Genomic DNA, 24,303 nt, shown 5'->3' with positions numbered 1-24,303 from the left:
TGTTTGGGAACCTCTTCAGCATCCAAGTTGGAGAAAGTGTTTTCTTGAATCGTATCTTGCTGCATTCCTTCTCCATTCCCACTTTTTCCTGGATTACTCAATCTCAAAAGCATTCATGTAGCCATGTGTCATGCTTAAATATATTTTCTGTTTAGAGTGATGTGTGAGTATTGTGCCTTCAAGGGAAGGGGGGATTCCCACCACTGTAATGATCCCAAGCAAGGAGCATTTTGGGTCAGTTACAGGTCAATAACTCCTATTAGCAGAGCTATGGAAAAGCTTCTGGTCCCACCACAGCAGACTCAATGCAGCTTCTTTGCTCAGCAGTACAATTCTTCACCATTATCGAAAGTAAAGAGGAGAAAATGTGAGGAGAATTGTTTACAAAACAGCAAGACCAACTGCTCACGATGTTCCACTTTATTTTTAATGCAAGGAGAAGCACAGCACTGCAAAGCAGTTTTTAACTCACTGCTTTCTCCCAGCAATACTTTTGGCTTTGTACAACAGTGCCAAGTGCTGATATTTATATAACTCAGTAATAGTTATGATTTTTCTTCAAAAATGTTATTTCAGTGTGGCTATGCCATCACCCAACCAACCCTGATGGACACGTGGCTTCAGGAGGAGTCTTGGAGAAGAGATGCTCTGTCAGGACCCTCAAATGAAAAGTTTAGTCTGGAATAGGCTCAGAAAAAAAATAAAATTCTGAGCTTCTTCCTCCACTTTTGAGAAGGGAAACCATGGCCAGAACCAAGCACAAAACCACAGACACCAACACTCTCAGTAGCACCAAGTCCCTTAACACCATCTTCTCCCTTGTAGAGTGGCCCAGCACAGGAATGGGCAGGGACTGGCTGAGACCCCTGAGTGGCCAATTCAAAGTGATGTGAGCTCAATACTTACTTGTAATGAAAAATTAATATATAGGGATTTCCTGAATGGTATTGCTATGGAGGTGCTTTAACACGCCACAGTTAGCTTCTGCTTTCTCCTGTTATTTTATTTGGAGAGTTTTTTTCATTCCTCCACACTTCAGTACGGTGGTTTCCACCCAGAACCTGTGGGATTCACAGGGTCTGTAAAGGATAACTAAAAAAGCAAATCCATCTTTCAGGAGTTTCAAATTAAATTGCTGTTGAGGACCTGGTTCTGCTACTGGAAAAAAAATTAAGTACCTGCCTATTCAAATGGCTGAAAACCATTATTATAAAGCCATTTCCAGAACAAGCTCTTGGGCTTTTGCTCTTTCACTTTCCTAAAAACAAGACACAAATCACCCACAGCAATCAGAGCACTGATTCCCCCACCAAAACCCCTCCTTTTGCCCCATTTCCATATATTTCATGTCCTTGGCTATGTGTCCCTGCTGTGTCTCACCCACACAACATCAGTGTGCTCCTAAAATCTACCCCTCAGTTAACCAAAACTTACAAGTGGAATAAATGGATTTAATAAATGGAATTATTGCCAAATCAAGGACTTTTTTCAGGATTATCCCACTCTAAAAATGCTTTTTTTTTAATCCTGCCATGCTCCCCGTAAATCACTGCATGCCATAGAAACACTTCCACTTACAGAGTATGCATGAGGAATGTCCAAAATATTCTCCAAGTACCCAAGGGTGTCTATAAAGAAGAACCCTGCACTCAATTCTGCATAATAAAAACAGAGATTCCACAAGATAAGGCAGAATACTAAAGAAACATGAGATATATTGATGTATATATCAATATATATTAATATATTTAATATATTATTGAGAAATATATTGAGAATCCACAAGTAAACAGAAGTTAAACCCTGACAAGTTCCCATGCAAATGAGAATAATAGAGTATTTTTTTTTTCTGAAGGAGTATATGGGATTCTTGTGCAGTTCTAGGGTAGAAGCAGGAGACTCCCACGAAGCCTGGCTACATTTCTGACCACGAGTCAAATCCAGTTACCAATATCTACACAGCATAAACAGATGAAATGAGACAGCCCACTTGCTGCAGTGGGTCAGATCAGGTGAGTGACTTTCTCCTTCCAGAATCAAACACAGTTTAAAGGTGCTGAAACACAAAGTGCAGTTCAAAATGAGCCTGAATTTTTGGGCAGTTTGGGTACTGTTTTTTCCCTTGAAAAAGGCCTGTTGTTTTTTCACAAGAGCGTCTTAAAGAGGTTTCCAAGATGGTTCAAGGCCCAGATCAGCACTGAGCTGAGTGCTCCCTCTCAGGACTGACATTTCTTGGTTTGCTGTTCAGGACTGGGAGGACTGTGATGGATTACTCATGACCTGAGAACAGTCATCTCCCCCATGGATGCTGAAGGCATAATCATGACACAGGAAATTATATAGCTGACTAATAAAATCCATGAGGTCTTCTAATGTCCTCTAGATAGGGGATTTCACTGGGATCCAGATCACTGTCCTGTGCAGATACTTTTAAAAATGCCACACAAGTGTGCTTGAGATACAGAAGAGTATGTGTCAACACATCTCTAAAAATCTCTAAAACCTGTAAGATTTCCCTGTGTGGAAACTGATGCAAAGCACAACCCTCTACACTCTCTGGCATCCTCTTTCTGTTATTTACTGAATCCTCCCCAAACCAGCCCACTGATAAGTTTACCTGTATCAGCTACTCTAGGAGTATATACAGCACTAAAATAAAACAAATCTAATTATGTTAAAATAATGGTGTAGGTGTTCCAGCTTGATCAGTCATTTAATGCTCAACTATGGGGAAAGAAATACAGTGAAAGACTGCCAGAAATACTGACATCAATCTTCCATTTCAAGAGCAATTCAGAGTGATTCCAAATATAGTTGGTCCTACTAAGAAAACAGCTCTTGGATAAGAGTGCAAACTACGTCATCATAAGAAAGAAAATCAGAAACATATGCTTCCAATGGTAGGAGGAATTTTAAACAAAGTCAGCAATTCAGCATCCTAATAGTAAAATCAGAGAAAATAGGGGGGGAAATCTCTATGTGCCAACCCAACCCTTTCAGGGTGAAGTTTGGTGATGAACTCTTGTCTGGTCTTTCAGTTTCTAGAAGGAAAAACAACTTAATGACACCAGCAGGAGCAAGCCCCACTAGGTGAGACACAGACCACGTTCCCCACCCTCTCACAGGAGCAACCCTTGGGATTCCCTTGTTCCAGTTCTGTGGCTACATGGAGGGAGGAGAGGGGACATGGCCAGTCCCTGGCAGATCCTCTCTCTGCAGGCTGAAGTATGGCCTCAGCCACAGCAGCTGAAACCAGCACAGAGCACCACTGTTCCCAGAACTAACCCAGATGGCACAGAGCTCTCAGTGGGAAAGCCAGGACTCTGTGTGGGCTCAGCCAAGCCTGAGTAAGGAGGACATGAAAAGGAACATCCACCTTTGGAACAGTAAATCCCCACGTGGCTGTGCCCCTTTCCTTGGATGTATCAGTCAGGAGGCACTGAGGAAGAGGGAAGGAGGCTGTAAAGCTCTGAGCCCACACTACACCACCACACAAGACAAAGCCCTGCAATCCACATGGGACCTCAGCTCAGGCTTTCTTTCCCCTTTTTGCTTTGGGCCAAGATTCTCAAGGGAGCCTCAAGGAGTCATGTAACCAAGTTCAACGACTTTGAATTTTCCTATTGACCAGAATAGCATGAGATCATATTACCCATGTCTGTTTGTTAATGACGAGTGCTCATTTAGCCATGCTGCTGTTTCATGGCTGGGACGTGTGTGTTGGACACCATAAATGGCAAGGATGATTCCTTCAAGACATAAGCACTGTGGGGCACACAGGAGTTTCACTCAACAGCAATTTTCTCAGGAACACACAAAAAACACAGAAGGAAAAGTTTCAAAGTTCATGAAAATTTTCTGCTTCCCTCCCACCAGCCCCCTTGTAGTAAACAGAAATCAGCCAGCCATTACTATTGCTGTAACATAAAAAGGGGAGAACTGGCATTTCTATATAAATGCTGCATCTTTTTGGATCATGTCATATCCATATATTTGTTGTGGTTTGCATAAGAGAGCTTAAAACACTGAAAAAGTCCTTTCCTCTTTGTTTTCAGTTAGAAATCCCCCATTATCCTCTTTAAGAGCAAAGCTGTGAACAGCCGCTGTTTTCTCTTCTAATTATCGATTTTACAGCAGACATGGGAGTGACCAGATTGCTTTGGTCTGGAGAGAGGCTTCTTGACAAAACATATGATGCCAAATGCTGCTGCTGCTGCATGGGAATTCCTCTGCTTTTGGTGGAGGGAAAAAAATAGCTGAGAAACAACCCCATACCAATGTGGACTTTTCAAACGAGTATTTCAGCGCGAGGACTTTTCAAACCACTATTTCAGCACAAGTTAACTATTTCACTCAGAGCCCAGTCCACCACTGAATCCATTCCACGGACCTGCAGGGAATGGCTGCTTAGCTGTAAAGAAATGTATGTGTGAGTCCAAAAAGGTCACAGTTTAATCCCTGGTGCTTCAGCCAAGACAGGAGCTATCACAAAGGTATGAAGATATTTGAAGCAGGTTGTTATTTTATTTGGTGGGAACCAAACAGATTATATATAGAAATTTGGACTAATCTCAGAAGGTGACACTGGAGGTGTGCAGAAATGTATCTGGCACAGTTCACTGCTACTTATTTGTCAGTAGGTTGTTTTGGTGCCATATAGACCTGTAATACATTTTAGATTATTTGCAAAAGCTTCCTACCAATATCCCTTCTCAAAGTTATTGAACAAACTTTCAAGAAAAAGAAATAAATTCTGCTATTTATATGTTTAAGTGATTTCAAAGAAGAACATATTAAACCAAAGAAGGCTTGAATTCAGCTATGTCTGCTTTCATGGACAAAAAAATTAAGTCAAGGAGGCAAAAGCATTCCTGTTTAATGTAATGCTCCATAACTTTCATTTGATGAAATAGCTGGCAGAGTAAAAGCTGGCTGTCACCTATCCTTAGGGAAATGATTTCATAGTCCACTTACTGATATAAATTGTCAGCATTAAAACTAATCCAAAGGTTTCTGCACTTAGAGAGATTTAAGACCTGGGCAGTATAGCCAGGTGCCTCTGATAGCCAGAGATGTAGAAACATGGATGCAAGCAAGGAAAATGTCAGGCTTTATTTTGAAAACTGATTGGACTAATAGGCTTAAAGTCCCATAGTTGCAGAAGCACAACCCCTTTCTAGGGACACTCTTCAATCACTCTGTATTCTGATTAAGCCAATGCCTTAAGAACATAAAACACAGTTTAAAAAAAAATAGAATTTCTGATTTTAAAAATATAATCAATGTTTAATATGAAATAAAATTATCATCAGCATATCCTTGGTCAAACTGACCACCAGGGCAGCCACCACACTAAAAGAGTGTTTTAAATTTCTGCCTTTGTTAAAAGATAAATTCTGCACATACAGATTTTTTTTTTACTTTTTTCCCTTAAAAACTCTTACTGAACACAAACAAGGTGTTGTATGAGTAAGCATTGCAAGAAAAAAATCAATATGTATCACAGTTGACAGCTGCAGACTTAGTTGGTCAAACAGCAATTAATTTATGCAGCTGTCAGATCAGGATATTTTGGATATGTTCCAAACACAGAGGTTGCTGTCAGGTTTAACCTGATGCAGCAGAACGTGGGACAGAGTACAAATATTTCCCCATTTTATTATAGTCAGAACCAGCCCCCTTCTGCCAAACTCTGCTTTAAGACACCTAGAAGTGTTACCTTAATGAGACACAAAATTTAATCGTGATTCATCTTCAATAAATGAAAACAGGAGGTGTAAGTTGCCAACCGAGTTGTTTTAAATTCACACTGGAGTCTCAGAAAAACCTGCCCACTGATAACATTACTGTCTAATTTCATATAATGAAGGCCAAAAATACAGCAATTTGTGTTTAAAAAGCAGTTTGATATGCAACTAAGAGCAAAAAACTGCTTTGGACAACGAGTACTCCAGAAAACTGTCGTTTCTGATAAGATTTCTGTTTCTACCTTCTTGAACTGACACTTTTGGAATACTTGTTTATCCTCCCTGTACATTCTGATCCACTTAGAAATGCATATTTGATGATTTCCATAGCAAGTGAGGTTTGAGCTTAGATGCAGCTGTGTACCTGGAGGATGCTTCCAGCTGGCCAGATGATTCTTACCTTGCATCTACTTGTTCTCTTTATGCAGTGCTTCATAAATTATAACTCTACTTCACCACTCCAATAGCCCAGTGTTTTATGAGTTATGATGTGGATTTTAATAGCATGAAAGTAAGATAAAGGATTATCCATGGAGTTGCTCGGACTATGCATCTAAAAACTTACCCACCACCAAAATATGGTCACCCTGAGGTTAGAAACCAACTGGTTCCCAGCAGCACATCACAACAGCTTATTACCAAACACTGAATCCTTCCAGTTCATATTTCAAGAAAAACATAAGAGAACAGAGGCAAAATGCAATAGGTTGAGAATATTTAAACAATCTTGACTTCCCTAATGTCATGAGACATTTAAACAGCTTTTGTATTTTGTCCAAATGAAGAAATGACTTCTATAGAAAAGAAACCAAACCCCTTATTTTTGGACAAAACATTCCAGATTACCTATAAAGTACCTTGGGAGAAAAAACAGAAGAGGAAGTACTTTGCCTAATGAAGCCACCTAGGAGTACACTGAGTACATCCTCAGCTGCTTTTATGCACCAAGACATCCTTGAAGTTTTGAAGTGCAAGCATTGGAGAAAATGCTGTCCCTACTACCAAAGCCACGTGCTTGCAAATGAGGTAACTCTTGGGTTTAAATATGTGGCTGAACAGACCTTATGAATCCAGATTTAAAGCTGAGTCATTTATCAAACTTACTGATCTTGTTGAAAAGGCTTTATGCATCTTAACAAGTCTTTCCTTTTAGGTAACAGACAAGGCAATATAATCAGGCACTTGTACCACTGAAACACAGTCATAACCATCTTCCTGAGAATTAGATCCTGGAAAATAGGTCACAGATTCTCCTTCTTCAGCTGGGAGCTCTGAGACGACCCTGGCTTTGTTATTCCACCAGTGCAAGGGAAGTGATCACAGCACCAATCCTGCCAAAGTTCAGGAAGCATTTAGGCAATGCTCGCAAGCACCTGGTGTGACTTCAGGGGTGTCCTGCACAGAGCCAGGAGTTGGACTCAATGATCCTTGTGGGTTCCCTTCCAAGTCAGCATATCCTGTGATTCTGTGTAGCACAGAGGCAGATACCACCTAAGGCTGACATTCTAAATTAAAATCATTCTGCTAATTTGGACCCTTCTTAGAACTCTTTCAGAAATCAGCCGTGACTTCCTTGAATTATTTTAAAAGTTGGACCACTGAGTGACAATGTGCTTCCATGTCCTCCTTCTAACATGGATATGCCATTTTTTGAGATGAGCCAAGGTATGGGGTGACCTTGGATGACAATAGTTATGCCAGGGAGATCTGGTAAACAACCCCCACCATCCAGGAGAGAGGACAGAAATTACAGTGAAATGACTTATCACTCTGTAACCTCCTTGTAGGAGCACAGCTGTCGGGGTGTGCAGGGTGTGAAGTCAGGCTGAGACACAGAAATGCCACACACCATCCCTGAAGCCTGACCCAGCACCCTGCACCTGCATGGAACTGTGCAAGACCAGAGAAGATACAAAGGATTCTGTGATTACCACTTCAGAGGGGATTTTTCTCTTCCACTTAATGCATTTTAAGGATTTTTAAAGATGCCTTGATCTGTTTCTCAATATCTGCTTACATCTAATCTAGCATGAAATGCAATCCAGGCAGCCCTGGCTGCAAGTCTTCCCCTGCAAAGTTTCCAGCATCTTAGTGATGAAGGATGGTGTCAGCTTTGTTTCAGGTTTCACTTTTTTTTTTTTTCACTGGGATGAATTCTTTGCAGCAAAACTATTTGCTTAACACAGAGCCAAGTGTGAGTGCCAAGGCAGAGCTGCCCTGTGCCATACCCACATTTAGAGGGTCAGATTCCCCTTTGCCTGAAACCAGAGAAGGGCAATTCATCCAGTCTGCATCTCCTTGATCCAGGAGATGATCTCATGGTTTAGGCTGATGTCAGCCTCCAGGCATGTCCAACTGTCCCCCTACCCTGAGTTTTGTAGCTCCTGGCTCCTTTCCAGCCTGCCTGCCTCCCTAGCACAGCTGGAAGGGAGGCTCCACAGGCAGGCACTGGGGGTCCCTCCAGGCATCCACATCAGCCCAAGAGATCTATGGGGGCAATGATGAAGCAAATCCACGCATGATGCCAACAAATGTATTCTTGGAAGGGCCCTACCCTGGCACCACTGACATCAACATCATTAATGGTACCACAGGGTATCCCACCCCAGCTGGTGGCTGTGGGTCTGAGCACCCTGAGCCATCCTTGGGGATGCAGGGCCCCAGTGAGGAGCAGGTTTTTGGGATGTCCTGGATGTGCAGTTGTCAGGGCTTGGAGCATGGCAGTGCAGGAAGAGCAGAGTCAGCCTTCTGTCACCCCAGAGCAACTGCAGTGGCATGAGCAAGCCAGGTTTGAACAAGTAAATCTACATAAAAGCTTTCTCAGAGAGTGATTACTTAATATAACAACCAGCTGTCTCTTCAATTCTTGCTGAGGCAGCTGATCTTCTCACCATTATTCACAGAGGAGAAAAAACAGGGAAAAAAAATAAAAAAAAGCAGAAAGGCTGTTTTGTCTATAGAATAAGCAAAGCACCAGAGAAATTATGATACCTGACAGACAGAGATGTCAAGTGCTTTTTTTTGGTTTCTCATTTCCTAACCATTTCCTGACAGGAAAAAAAGAGCTTTTACTGCTGGGGTGCAAAGAGGTAATTAGTCATTAACCCCTTAAGGGTCAATCTCACAGCTTTTTGTACCTCAGCTACACAATCTAATTACCATCACTTTTATGTTGACACTTATCCACACAGGATCTGAATGTCTCCTCTTTAGTTCAGCTGGCCCTGTACTGTGCTGTGCTGCCTTGGACAGAAAAACAATTACCACAGGGAAACATCATTGGGTACCAGGAGAGCCTCCAGACTGGGAAAGTGGAGTATGGGACCACCCAGGCCTGCAAGGGCTGTGCTTTTTGACCTGAACACAATCATGGCTTGAATAGACAGGTTTGTCCCCCAAAGTCAATCAGGAACATTCATCTGAATTAATTAAATGCCTGAATTTATGTTAGGGCACATTAAATTTCTGCATGGCCAATTTTATTCAGAATTAATGTAGCCTTTGATTCCGAGTTAAATTGCACAGAGGAGTTTAATAAGAGGTAACTAATGAGTTTCAAAACTAAATTTGGATTGGTCTTCCTGGAGGCCATGGAGTCAGCTCTGGAGGGCTGGGGCATAACAGAGATAGGAATCTGGGACAGAGAGGTTTTACAAGAAGTTTGTCAGTGGGCTGCTGAAAAGGAGCAAAGAGGTACAATTTTTTAATGACCTCTGCAGCCTTCATGTAAATCTTGAGAAGGGTGATTTTCCCACATTTGTAATCTTTAACATGAGGAGCAGCACTGCCTCCTGGCATGGAGCAAGGGGCTCCTTTGACCATTGTGTGATTTATGGGAGAGCAGGAGCTCCCACAATTGCACCCACATTAGGAAAACTTTTCATTGCTGTTTTTTGTTTAGTTTTACTTTGGGTACAGCCCTGACCTCCCAGGCTTTGCTGGAGGACACATCCCCTCCTCTCTCCCTGCTCTTTGTCCCAGCAGCAGCTCCTGGTTGTAGGTGCAGGCATATAAGGAGGGAGGCAGTGAATCACTGCCTGAACATCCTGTCTCCTGAGGAAAAGGGGATGCAAAGCACTGGCAGAAGTTTAGCTGACCTGCTGGGAACAGTTCACTCTGCTTAACAGGAAAAAAAGCCTCAGACCTCGGTAAGGCATGGATTTGATTTGTAATAAGGAATTTAACAATGACTCTTCCAGAGGATCTAGGATAGTAAAGAGGTGGGAGAGAAGGTAAGAGATACTTAAATAGCTTAGAAATTATTTTTTAAATCCCTGTTCAGCAGAAACCAGCTAAAGCAGAGTATGATTTGCTAGCTAGACAGTATTGCTTAACAAGACACATGTGCACATTACTGCCATTAAGCAATCAATAAACCTGGGTGCAGGGCTACACACAGTTTATTGTTCCTCCCCTTGCTTTGCTCTGACTCAGCACTGAGTCTGTACAATTGGGCAGGTATTACCCAGGCAGCAGAGAAATTCTTGTGATAAATAGTGGTGTAGCCAAAGGTAAAAAAAAAAAACCAAACACAGAACCAGCCTTACAAGCAAATCAAGCATGTTTTTATCTATCTGGCCTATAAGCTTTTTTTTTCCCTCCCTTTAACTAGAACCTCAGACTGCTGCTTCTCTGCAGTCCCACTCTTTGCACTCTGCACTGCCTTCAAGAACCATCTAGCAGAGGATTCCTCTTCCAGCGTGTTCACACCTGCACAATTACCATAAGTGGAAGAAATTTCCTCTATTCTACAGCCAACAATGGAAAGGATTGCATTTCTCTTTCTGCTCAAAACCAGAGCACAGTTGCTTTCAGGGCAGGTTATGAAACTCCCCACATGTCAGTTCAGGAAAAGGCTGTGTCACACAGAGGTGACTGTGTGCTGCTGTCCCCCACAGCCAGTTAATGCAGCTGTGACAGTCCCATCCTAGAGATGCCATTTTCTTCCTCAAACACATTCTAAGCATGTTTTCCACATGTCCTAATGTCTTAATTGAAGATAAAAAGAAAACTCCCCTCTTGATGTGGTGCCAAACACGGTGGGACTCTCACCCTTCTCTGAAACATCCAAGCAAGGGGAGCTCAGCCTCCTCACCAATTTCACTGAACTAATTACTGCCTGAAATTAGGCACATGCTTAAATGCTTTGTCAGGCCCCTGGATTAACTGCAGACTCAGTCTCTCCCAGCAAGCTCCTTCCCACTCTGTCCCCACCCATCCTTGTCCTCAGGGAATGTTGCCATGGATTTCCACGGGACACAAGAGTCCATATTGGAAGAGCCCCGTTAAGGTTGCTAGGCGTAAATATTGACTTGACGGCTCTTCCGCCTTTTTTCTTTTTTAAGAACAGATTTGTTGGCCATGGCTGGAAAAATAGAATTATGGAGTATGCATGATTCACTCTGGCACTCACACAAACATGCAGATCAGTTGGCTGGCAGCTCCTCTGTTCGCAGAACATCGCTCCTGAAATGTGTCATTTTGTTTTGGCAGCCCGAGCGTCCAAGCCCACAGACAGAGAGATAAAATCTCCTACCTTCCCTGTACCTCACATGGGAGTCACTGACCTTATGCTGCACTGAATATTGGATTAATGCTCCCAACAGCTTTTTAGTCCAGACACACAGAAGGACTGACAGAAGTTTTGGTTTCACACTAAGAGCCCGGCCCAGAAACCTCCCCTCCACATCCACTCTGCCAAACACAAGAGAGGACAGGAAAGCAACTGCAGGTAAAACTGTTTGCTCAAAAGTCTTTTCAATAAGAGCTGTTTCACAGCCAATAAATATTGATACAGACAATAATTCTTGTGACAGAAGGAAAGTAGCAGAGGTGAGAGGGGACCCAAAGCTTTTAGTCACTGGATTCATGTTATCATCACCAGTACTCCATGCTTAGACTTTTAATCCTGACTGCAAAAAATGCTCCTCTAAACATTACTTCAACACACAGCATCATTCAAACTCTCTCCCATATTGATTCTGCCAGATCTGAATGATTTGGCAGGACTGGCAGAGGAATGAACCTTCAACAGAGATGCCTGAGAGTACAAAGTATGTGGGACACTGTGGGCATTGATCCTGGACATGCCAGCACAATCTGACTATTCCTAAACTCCTGCTCACCACATACAGGGGCATGAGCAGCTCACCTGAGAGCAGCATGGGGGACATGCAGGGAGTACATTCAGGATTTCCTACCAGACCTCAATTGGATATACAACTGGGGGAAATCAAGAAGAGATCAAGAAGAATCTTGCGCTTCACAACACTTGGCAGAGGTCTGCCAGAAAGCACAGAGCTTGTCAGGAGGAAAACAAAGCTCTAATGATTGAACATATGAGGAGAAAGTCCAGTGTAAGACAAGAGATCCTTCTCTGAAGGATGTCAAGGAGTTTGTCTGCATTTTAGCCAGGCAGGATGTCTTTGGGACTTTTATCCTATCAGAGTTTAAGCACCCTCAAAAGACACAATGCAAAACCAGCCAGGGAGACAGGGATCAACACCTGTGCATATTTCTATTTGCTTTGCATCCATCCTCTGTGTCTCTACACCTTCCCCTCGGGGAACAGGGACCAGCTGGTGCTACCAGGCATCCTCTGTGCACATCCTGCAGATGAGGCAGTTCAGTGCATGGTAAATTTAAGGCTGTGGCTCCTCACAGCTCTGCAGGGAAGCCCAGGGCTCTGGGGTCCCACCCATTCATCAGACAACACAAGAACTAGCCAGTCCCACTCAGTGTTAAGCTACAAGAAAGAAAAGCAAGGGCACTTAGATGGAGCTTAGCAACAGCTGCTCAGGATCCATTCAACCACTCTCTATTTTTACTGACAGCTTTTGAAGCAGAGAATTCATTGAACAGAGGAACAGGTTGATATCCGTTCTCCTCAGCTGTAGGCAGAATTTAGTTTGTTATTTTCTAATTGTTTCCTTGGTGGCACATACAAATTCAATGCTGCATCTGCAAGCAAGGATGTCTATTTTCAGAATAAAGACAATGGCAGGCAAAGTTTGTATTAGCAACAGCTCAGTAGAAGACACCAGGAGATAAAAAAGGGACATTCTCTTTTAAGGTCCTAATGTGCACAGGACAAGAGATTGAGTAGATCTAATTGCATGAAATTAAGGCATTTTCTGCCCACTCACTCTCCTGGCCTTGCAGCTGGAATAGCACAGCCTGGGTGCTGCCTCCTGGTTTCTCAGGAAGTTGTCTGCAGGGAACAGAAACGTTTCACAGCGCAGAAGCAAGGAATAACCTGAATGATTTCTCTGCTCTGCCAGCTCAGGAGCAAGGCTGATGCAAGTCAGTTCATACTGCACATGGATATTGCCCCCCCACACCCCACAGGAGAATCAGGGGACAAACCCATCAACACAGAGACTTTCAAGCTGTGGTTATTGGCCATTATTGCCTGCTTACAGACATGGCAATGGTTGAGTTTTATGACAGGCTCTCAACAACACCACACAGCAAGACATGCTGCTTTTGTCACTGGGTTTGCCTTGTACTGACCAAGGTGGGTTCAGCAATAGGAAGGCACTGCTACAAATAGTTGTAGCTGTTTGGAGCTCCATTTATGTCTCTCCACTAAAAAAGATCCCCTCTGCCTGCTGAGATGTCTGAATTTGCCCTTGAGCCAGCTCCTTTGACTTAGGCTGGCTGAGCTATTCATCCAGTCAGTTTTTAGCATCTGTTTTGTCATGTGGTGCCCACATGATCAGCCATCAGCTCTGACATGACCAAGCACTGGGGCAAGAAGTCCCACTTGGGACAGAAGTGCAGCAGAAATAAGAATGTCCCAGTTCAGTGCAGAGCAGTTCTGTGTAAGTGTGCTACCTTTAATTCAATGAGAAGGTACTTTTAGAAGTTTAAAACACACTACAGGAACCAATCCTAAAGTAACCAATCTCTTTCTGTTTCCCAGAATGAAAGTCAAGGGTGATAAGTTCAAATCCAAATGTCTCAAGTCAGGTGAGATGAATCCCACCTTCAGGACATAAGATGAGGAAGAGGTAAGAATCAAGCCTCTAATAACTACAATGAATTCACAGAAATCGTGAAATTCCTTTTTCTTACCCATGTATTCCAGGCAAAGTAAGGGAAAAAAACACATCTCCCTTCCAGAAGTACAGAGAACCACTCATCTTTATGGCACAGGTTAACACCATCTCCTATGACAATCCATGGCATGTCATCATTTTGGAGCAATTAAACAGACTGTTTTAAGCATTTAAAAATTATCACCCTGCTCCTGCTCTCCTCAAATGCTGTGACACAACTGCTGACATTCTTAGTGCATAAAGCCTCTTCATGGCATCGTAGACTTACTGTAGCCTCACTCCTCTCCCATTTTGCAGTTATGTGGCTGCACTAATATGAAAGAAGAGCATTTCTCAAAACATTTTCAGCACCATTTACATTTGCACGATCTTGTCTGCCTGTGATGGGCTGAACAGCTTTTCAGTCACATTTGTCAATCACTGCTCCTCAAATGCAGGAGTCTAACTGAAGCAAAGGGGCAGAAATGAAGGTCTGGTACTCACTTTCTCAGCACTGCAATTTCATTCTCTATGCTGCTTTCCTTTCCCTTCAGTGCCTTCTTGGGAATGCATTTGACTGCAAAGAGTTTCCCACTCGCTCTCTCTTCAGCCAAAACAACTTCAGAGAATGCACCCCTGAAAGAAGAGAAGAAAAACCCTGGTTGAAAGCGATGTTTTTTCTTTGAAACCTGTTAACTGAAACACAACCATTGAACATGGTTCTTCTGGTGTCCTTTGGAAGCTGCTCTTGTTAAACACAGAAATGACATTACAAATATCTTTCTTTGCCTTTACAAACATATGGAGACATTCACACTCATGCAGTGCATTAAAGGCTTACCAAACACAACCATTTCAATAAAGAACCATCATCCAGCAGAGATATGAGCTTGAAAATGAGAAAGTACCATTTCTGTACACAGGGGCATGGAGCACAGCCTGGCTGCTGACTTGGTGGATGAGATACTTTCCCCCTTTCTGAGATTTTAGGAGGTTTAATTCACAAAGCAGCCCAATGTCCCCAGGACTAAGTGACACACTAGTGTCAGGAGTGCTCCTGGTTCCTCAGTCACCACAAGAGGTCAGGGCCCCCACTCTGGACCTGCCCAGGGCTTCTCCTCACCATTGGATCAACCCTGACTCAGACTGCATCAGAAGAGTTATTCCACAGCACAAACTGATGTGTGTAACCACTAAAGCCAAGGAATTGGATTAAATCACAAGTCTAAACACTGGCCTTAGTAGCAGCCTCCCTATGGTTACCCCAAGAGGGTTACACAAATAAAGAAACATCACAGCAGCCAATTGCCAAGAATGGGCAGTGCCTCTCCTTCATTGGGTTATTTCATGACAGAGTATTATTTCTTGCACTGTCAGTGATTCTTCCCAAGCCTCTGGACCTAACCAAGAAGAGGCCAGGAAAATGCCACAGTCAGTGCCATACAGTCATTTTTTTGGTTTCCAGATTTTTTGAGCATTTGAGCATCATTCAGACTCTGCTACTCTGGACAGACTTTGCAGTGGTACATCAGGACCATCCTTGTATTCTGGAACTTGGTACTGGCTTAGCAGCAGGGTACTGGGCCAGGGAGAGCATTGACCTGACGAGGAACAGCAAATAATTTTTCCTACTCACCAAAACCTCCTCCTGAAGCACCCACTTTGTCCAAGAGAGATCAGATCCAAGGGCTTTCCTAACCCAATGACAGCTGAAGGATCAGGGTGAGCAATCTGGTCTAATGGAAGGCGTTTGGAACTACATGATCCTTACAGTTCCTGCCAACCCAAACCATTCCTTGATTCTATCATTCTATGAAGGTTTGTGTTTTATTTATAAGAAATAAAAGTAGTATTTTCTTTATTATTTCCCCTGATTAGCAGATTATTCTGCTCTCCTACACAGCTCACTCTGATAACTGCTCAGGAGGGTGCTGAGCAAACCCAGCCATGCTCCAGCCTGCTCTTCAAAGGTTAATGTTTGGTCACAGCCTCATCTGGCTGCCACCAACTTTCTCTGGCTTGCATTCCTGACAACTGCTGCTTATCTAGATGTTTTGTGGATAAACAAAAGAATTTCCTTTCCTGGACAGGCTCCTCCTTTTTAAGTCATGCACTTGGATGACACAAGCAGGCTGCTGTGACCTCACCAGCAGCTCCAGAGTTGCACAACAGCCACATGAATCATGAAGTGGATAAGCAAAAGGAAGAGCCTGCTGCTCTTGAAACAAAGTACCTGCTTACCCAGAAATGCTTTTGTAGCCAGCAGATAGGGAAATAGTGATAGTGAAATTGAGGAAAAGAGACTTTCGCATGCTGTTACACAGCAGATGTTTGACAGCTTGTCCACATGGGGCAGTGATCCTCTGAACCAAGAAATGTTGTGCCTCATTTTCACTAAAAAGGACAGACTATGGCTACATTTATGCCACGTGGAGTAGCAGATTGATTTCCTCTTTTCTGCTTTGTGTATAATCCACCACAGCATGTCAGAGCATCATAGGCTCCAATTTAGGGTCCTCACAGCTGATCCAAGTGGTTTGCACAAATAAGCCACCCAGAGTGTTTTTAATTGTGTTATTTCCTTTCCTGTTATTGACAGCCCTAGCCATTCAATTCACCAAATAAGGTTTTCATCCTGACCCTCATGCTTGAGACGGCCAGACCAGAACTGCAATAAAATCCTTTTGCTGGAAAGCCCTGAGACCTCTGGGTGCTTACCAGCTTTGGTTGCAGACCTAAGCACTCAGAAACTCACAGGGCTGCTCCCAGCTGTATTTCATGGGCCCCTCAACTCCCATGTGCTTAAGCTTTCAGCACAGCACTTCACTCCAGCTTTGTCTGCAACAGGCTCCTTGCCCTCAGTTAAATGGTGCTGGAAGCTGCAATATTCCCACCAGTCCTTTACTGATCACACAGCTCTCCCAGTGTGTTTATGATATTATAAAAATACAGGGAGCTCCCTTCCCAATGTGCATTTCATTGCTGATCTCAGACAACAAAACAGAGGAAATCCCTTTATTTCTCCTCTACACAATATGGTTAACTTTGTGAAGCACCTCTTTTTCAGCTGGCTCCATCATTTAGCTGGATTTCTTCCTCCACTTATCAGGACAGACATGGTTTCCTTGGTTGGAAAGAGCCTCTGTGAATTTAAATGACATTTTTTTGTGGAGCTCTGCAATACTCACAAAACCCAATTCCCTATCTCCTTAACAGCCTTTCTCATTACAGCATGAAATAATCTGAAGCTCAGCTGAAGTGTTTGGTCCCATGTCAACCCTGGGCATGGACAGGGTGCTTTTTTACACTGATTTTTATATGAGGCCATGGCATGAAATTGCTAATGCTGGGAAGAGCAATGGGAGGGGGAGAGCTGGGATGGATCTGCTGGGAAGGCAGGAGGGAGACGTGAGGAGGCAGGAGTGAGGCTGTCTGCATTATTCTGTGCACTTCATACACCCCTGTGCTCACAGAGCAAGGGAGGGGACAAAGCAATGAGTCAGTGCACAAAAGAAAGAGAAGTGCTGGAAGGAAAGAGCAGGAAGGGAACAGATGCAGAGAGGGATCAGAGTGTTAAACACAGACTCAGCAATATAGGGCAAAAAGAAACAAAGGGTGGGAGGGAGCACCAGCAAGGGAGAGGCAGCAAAGATACTCCTGGAGTCAGGGAAGAGTCAAAATACTGAATAGATGGGCAAGCAATTATCATAGTTTCAAACATGTAGCTGAATTCATCCACCCTTAATGACACAGTCCAGCCTCCACTAAACCCCTCTTGACTCAGGCATGAATAGGTAAATATCAGAGAGAAAGGCACAAAGACAAGGCTGCTCATTTTCTTGCTAACTGCAATATATCCTACAGCAAATCCCCAGCTTCTCAAAAAAGTTCCACAGAACTAGCAGCTCAGCAGGCTTGCTAAAGATTTTTTCTCCCCAAAAGGAATTAATACTGCCTTTAAAATAATTTTATTAATGAAAAAAACAATTCATTTCTAAGAATTAATTACAATTCATTACTGAGATTTAAAATGTAGTTGTGTGCAAAGTTTTAGATAGAAGTCTGGGGTAGGAAAATACTGAATTTTACACCATCAACATGACAGGACTTATATGAAAAGGCCATGGCTTCCATTAAACATCATCAAGAAGTGTTGTATGATAAAAATGAAAAAAAAACAAATATCATGCTGTGATGTAGATTTTTTTTTATTTAGGATAAGAGGTTAACTAGTAAAAAATTATGATTGTAAATGTGTCTGGGATGTACCATTCCCTTCAGCTGGGAAGGAGGAAAATGCAACCTTTCCAACATGCCCAGGGACAAAGTCTTTGCCTCTCCAAAGAGAAGCTTCCAAATCCTTCAAGAATTTTCCCTGTTCTGCCTGCAGATGATAGCAAAAAAGCAAAAAAGTGTCATGGCTTTGAGGAAGTAGGACAGTGGTGGAAATGGGTAAGCAAGAAACTTCTGCAAAATGAAACTTTTAGCTGCCAAAATCCGTGTGCGGCAACAACCCATTTTTGAAAGTTTTGACCATATTATCATTTACCCTGGAGGAGCTGCTCTTTTCAAACTTCTAATTAAGGCATGGAATCATTTCATTATTTAGATCACTTCCATATGAATTAGGAACAATGTAAGGAAAAAAAGGAAGATGTTAAAGGACTTGATGAGTGACATTGAGATAATTGCAAATTCTAGAGGGTGCTTGAGATGCTTTGACTCTTCACCCCTTTGCAAACACCTGGACTGTGCAGTATCCTATGAGATGCCAATTTTTTTAAGTTGGCATTCATTTAAATTATTTCTCATGCATTACTTATCTTTTATATAGATTTAAAGAGTATAATTTCAGGATTAACATTGAAATATGAACATTACTCATACCCAAACAGACTGGATTTTCTATGAGAAAGCAGTGGCTGCAAGGCTAGGCTATCTGCAGATCAAAGCAAAATAAAGAACAAGTAAGTTTTTCCTTCTTCTGTTGGAACTACTGGAACTATTCCAACTATTCTGTTGGAACTTATTATGAACATTTAATTTCTGAAATACAATGAAGAGCATATACTGAGACAGCAAATCTGTTCTCATTCAACAAAAAAATTGCTGTGACAAAAATACTGACAAAATGAAGACAAAGCTGATGGAGGGACAGAACTTCATTTTTTCCATTCAGCCTCCAAGTTGAGCAGTTTTCCACTGCATTAGCAGGTGCTCTGCCACACTAAGTCAACAGACATAGCCAGGAAACAGATTTCACATCTTCTGGCTGCATATAGCTAATGTTCTTAATTATTGTAGAATTGGCTTCCCATGTGTACTTTGCCCAGACCAGGGGGGAAAAAAAGTGAACACTCAACATCTGAAAAATATACCACGTCCATCCACCCTGAGACAGAAAGTCTGACTGAATCAAAGGAGGACAAATCCAACTAAATGTCATTAACGTAGTGTGGCTTTGCCAACCACACTGAAATTCTGCTCCTTGATTCTCCAAACAAAGGTGACTTTGGACTGCACCACAAACAGAGGGAAAAAAGTCTTTGTTAGCATTTTCACAGCTTCTTCCATGTGCCTCAAGGAGTTAACTGCAGGATGAGCTCAAGCTCTGTATAACACACCAGGGGGGTTCTGGTCCTGCAGACCTCTTTTCTACTAAGCCATTTTTCTGCACAACTCATGCTCTCTCTTTTGGCTTTTTTTTTCTTAATTTTCTATTCAGTTGTTTTTGTAAACACTTCCTCACTCTCCTCATCATCCAGGTGCATCCCAACACAGACCCAACCAAAGCTGGAAATAAAGATTTTTATTCCAAAGTCATGTCCATCAGTGTTCTCACAGCTGCATGAAAATGAATTTACAATTCAATTCAATAGTTTGGTGTTGTCTGAATACAAAGTTAACAACACAGAAGTGTGGAGAGGGTTTTTAGCCAGCCAAGAGGAAAGGAGAGGACTTTGGGACGGTGCTACACATGGTACAGAAACCAAATTCTCTACATATTCCCAAGAACTGAAAATAAATTCATGCAAAAAGCTGACTAATCTGGTGGCAGCCATCTATGCTTTAGAGCACAAATACTTTTTCTAGCTATTTTCATTCATCAAACACACAGTTCCAAGCCTGCAGCCCCTTCTACGGCAATGCTTCCTCTGCCTGGGCGAGAGCACAACAACTGGGATCACTGTATTAACACCGGTATTTTTAGCCTCCCTACTCATTTAATTTCCACTAAGCCTCCCAGCCACGACTGAAAATGCTGTTTCCTACCTTGGGGCCCCACGAGTGCCCGCTCTAACAGCAGACATGGCCCTGCCCTGGGCAGTGTCTGACCCCAGCTCCCCTCTCCAGGGCTGATCCCAATCCCTGCCCACAGTGATGATCCCATGGAGGTGCCTGATGCTGCAGCCTGGGGCTGCTGTTAACCCACCACAGATGATGGACAGCACTTCCCACTGTGCTAAAATGCTGTTGCTGTATCCTGATGGACACTCCAACAATGACAAGAAGCACAGATAGTCTTTGCTGGGTGTTCCTGCAGCAAGAAGCTCTTTCTGGAGCACTGAGACCTTTCTGTGTGCCCTGAGCCATTGCCCCATGGCCATTCCTTTTCTGGAGCACTCACACCTCATTCTGTGCCCTGAGCCATTGCCCCATGGCCATTCCTTCAGCATTTTGTCCAAGGTATCCTGAAACTTCTGTGGGCTTGCAGTGAGTAGCCACAGCGTGAAAGGACCCTGGAGTCACCATGCCCAGGGCTGGGCAGAACAAAATCGCCAATTCCAGACTTTTCTTTCAGCCATTCTGCTGCTTCCCCTTTAACAAAATGTCTGGGAAGAAGTAACTCCATCAATATCCAGATCTCTGCTGGGGCTTATAGCCATGACAGAGGCACCCAACAATATCACACTCCAGGCAGAGCTTCTTTGTTCACCTCCTTTTAAACCAGTTGGGTTTCCATTTACCATTTCAGTCTGCAACAGAATGAGCAGCACAAAGCTTTGATCTTGTGTAGCCACCAAGAGTTTTCCTATTTGTTTGGATTTAACTTCTATTTTTTGTGGGTACTATTGTCTACAGTTACAACAGCTTAGTGTTTTGACAGTTTTTGTCACCAGAGTCAGCTGCAAGAATTTTAATGCCCATTTGAGGCTTATAATTTCTTCTAGTTTAGCTGCTCAATATTTAATAATCTCAGGGAAAGAAAAACAAAGAGCCCACCCACTAAAAGAACTGGGATTAAGATTGGAAATCCATGTCAGCTACTTACAGGAAAGCTACTTAGAGGAAAGAGACTTCTATGAAGGCAGAAAACACAGATTTAAAGTTGCACATCATAAAGCATGAATTTATGGCAGTATAGTCAAGGTGGTTTCCCTCACAGCCCTGGACCCCCTCCACCAGAAGGCAACATCCCCCTTAGAGGGAAAAAATGGTTTTCACTCAAGGAAAACATCCCTGGAAATGATGTGAACCATTCTGTAGCTGGGATTAATTCTTTACTCCAGGATGAATTCCAAGGTCACAGCAGGGCATGGCACACACACCAGCACCTCTTGTCACTCCAGCTCACATAGCAGAAGACACCAAAACACACAACCAAGGAGACTTCCAGCCAAGAAAAGCCACCAGGTGCAGAGCAGAACGAGGCATGCAGGCTTCAGTGCCATAAGATTTAGGTTCAAAGATGAATGAACCACACAAGGCACAGAAATTAAGCCAAAAAGGAAAGTTTCTGAAGAACCTCCTCCCTTTCTAAGATGAACTAATTTGTTTGAGCTGCCTGGTGTATGCTCATTTAATAGGATGCTATGCAGTCTGTTGTGAGACAGTGATGCATGGATGCTAAAAAGGGAAACTGGCCCAGCTCAGATCCCCAGTCATGTTTGTTATTACAGTCATTTTCTTTCCTGAACTGTTTGCTCCTTTCTGATTAATCCTGACCCCTATTAGAAAGGGAAGTATTGTCTTTAAAGGCCTATTACATTTACATTACATCCTCTGTGGCAGTCACACTAAAGCTATCAAGAAAAACATACAGTTCTCTGTACTGAGATCTTCCTTCCATTATACTCTTCACAAATGAGCTGTTAAGCAGGTTTTTTTCCCCCCACTGATGATCACTTTCCTTCCAAAGTGAATATTTAAGTACCTTTTTTTTTCCACTTTCATCTTATGAGTCAAAAGGAGCTCATCGTCTCGCAGGGTTTATCTGATGGCAGCATTCTCACAAGAAAATAACCTTTTTTCTTCTAGGAATGACCTCAAACCTTTCTAGAGGCATAAGTGATCTCCATAATTTTTTTTTCCAAAGCATTTCCCTATTCTAACGCTGACATATGCAGGGTCTATTATTTCTGGAGATCTTATCTGGCCATATTAAGTAGATTACACCAATTTGAATAAGCCTGGTTCTTCTTCTTCTTCTTCTTCTTTCTCCACATGGAAACTCAAGAAAAGATCTGTCCCAGTGAGGCATTCTCCAAGAGGCTGAATCAATTGTAGAACAGGTAGATGATATTGTAGCAAAGCAAAGCAGACGCTGCAGTTTTGCTGCCAACAATTCCTACACTCCTTCTACAGAGGTCTGTAGTGAAGGTGGAACTATCCACGGCCTAAATATCAAATAACTAATCCATGGGAAACTCCCATTTAGCCAAGAGTTTCACCTAAAGGCGTCTGGAACTTCACAAATCCAAGATACAAAAGTCTGCACAGCACATCATTCATTCAAGCGGCATTTCTTTTCCTACAAAATTAAGCCACAGTGTCAGTTCTGATAGCCTTCCCCAGTGCTCAGAGGCAAAGGATTGTATCCCTTGAGCTGTGATTTTCAAACACCAACCCTGCCTTTCATGAACTGCACTGCCCATTCCACAGCTGAGGGCCTTGAGGAGCAGGAACTCCATGGATTGATGTGGCACCTGGGGACATGGTTTGCTGGTGAAGATGGCAGCATTAACAGCTGGACTCAGTGATCTTGGAGGTCTTTTTCAACTTTAACAACTCTGTGATTGTTATGTAATTTAATTACTTAAAAGCTGGGAGCTTTGCATTGTCTAGAAGTGCACATCCCTGTTGTACTTTGAAAGCATCTGCAGCAGATGCTTATGTCGTACCCAAAATTAATGACAGCACACTGTCATTAATTAATTAATGACAGACTTTGTTTGTCTGTAGGATCCTTAAACCCTGTCAGCCAAAACCCCCTGTTCATTTGCTGCATGACTTTGGTCACAGAGATCACCTGAGATGCCCAGGCATTAGTGCAGATGACCACAGCATGGTTCCTGCCTATTCTAAGGGCAAATTTAGATTAGATAGCTGCACCATGAAAGCAGTGCACATCTCCCAGCATCTGCCTTTTCCTCTGCAATCCTCCAGATCCAATGTGGAGCCCCAGTCAGGAAGCACCTCCATGAATGTGATGAGCAGCCACTGGAAGAGGAGGCCATAGGGCTCAGAGCTGTCACAAGCACAGCTGAACAACTCCCATTGTCCATGAGCCCTTCTGTGCTCTGTGAAACTCCAACTGGCCTGGCCTGTTCTCATCCTGCTGCCTCAGCCAGCCCTGCAGATCCATTTCAAATATTTAGGCTAAAACTGATGTGCATTTTGTATCCTTGCCCACTCCAAGTTGCAGATTAGAATTATAAAAAAAAAAAAAAAAAAAAAAAAAAAAAAAAAAAAAAAAAAGAGAGAGAGAGAAAGACAATTCAGTATGGTGGAATACAAATAAATTATTTTATGGCTCAGAGCTTAGCTCTGGTAGGCAAAGGCACTGCAGGACATTCAGAGCTCCATCTGCAGCTTTACTCCCAGTGGCCACCTCTCCAAACACAGGGAAGAGCATTTGCTTTTCTACTCCCCAGCCTCTTCACTCATGTGCCCACATGTGGCTTCATGCCTGAGCTGAGGTACATTAAGAAACTCAGCAAACTGGTTTGCCTAGCAACTGCCAAGCTTGAAAAGAAACACTCTGGCAAAGATTAGTTCAGTCTAACTGTACACAAAGTTACCAGGGCCTTTGCAGCTCACAGATACTTCTGCAAAAAGAATTGCCACACTTTCCACATGTGCCACCCTCGGTCATTCTCATGAAAACTGAGTGTAAAAAGGGGATTTCTTTCAGCTTCTGCTGATGAGGAATTTCTCCATGGCCCCGTTTTTATGGTGCCGTGTTGAGACTCCTGAGGTTACTCTCCAAACAGATTCAGCACCAGCAGACCTTTCCCCCCTAAAGTCATTGTCACATCCTCCAGATTGCTCTGAAGACACATCTTTTGATGTCATGGAGTTACACAGGGATTGGCAGAAATAAACTCCCCAGAGAGATGTGAGGAACCAGAAGCTGCACCAGCTTCCATCCAAATCCTTCCCAGCCTAACCATGGATCCAGATGAAGCAGGGAGCCAAAGAGTGATGCTCTGAGCTCAGGCCATGCTTTTAACAGCAAGGAGGGCAGTGATCCCTGCAGCAATCCCATCCCCTGAGGCTGGGAGCCATCCCTGCCT

General features: G+C 43.0%; 1 protein-coding gene across 2 annotated transcripts in view; it reads right to left on the bottom strand.

Moving 5' to 3' along the window:
- CAMK1D (calcium/calmodulin dependent protein kinase ID) overlaps positions 1–14,340 on the bottom strand; it is a 124,920-nt gene extending 110,580 nt beyond the window's left edge. For both annotated transcript variants that reach the window (XM_031061309.1, XM_031061311.1), the window contains exon 1: positions 14,291–14,340. The gene's annotated coding sequence lies outside the window, so the exon portion shown is untranslated. The remainder of the gene's footprint in view (positions 1–14,290) is intronic.
- Positions 14,341–24,303: the final 9,963 nt, after the last annotated feature.

The sequence above is a fragment of the Geospiza fortis genome, unplaced genomic scaffold, assembly GCF_000277835.1.
Source record: "Geospiza fortis unplaced genomic scaffold, GeoFor_1.0 scaffold428, whole genome shotgun sequence".
NCBI classification, from domain to species: domain Eukaryota; kingdom Metazoa; phylum Chordata; class Aves; order Passeriformes; family Thraupidae; genus Geospiza; species Geospiza fortis.
The sequence above is the reverse complement of the archived record's forward strand: the minus strand, read 5'-3'. Positions and strand labels throughout refer to the sequence as shown.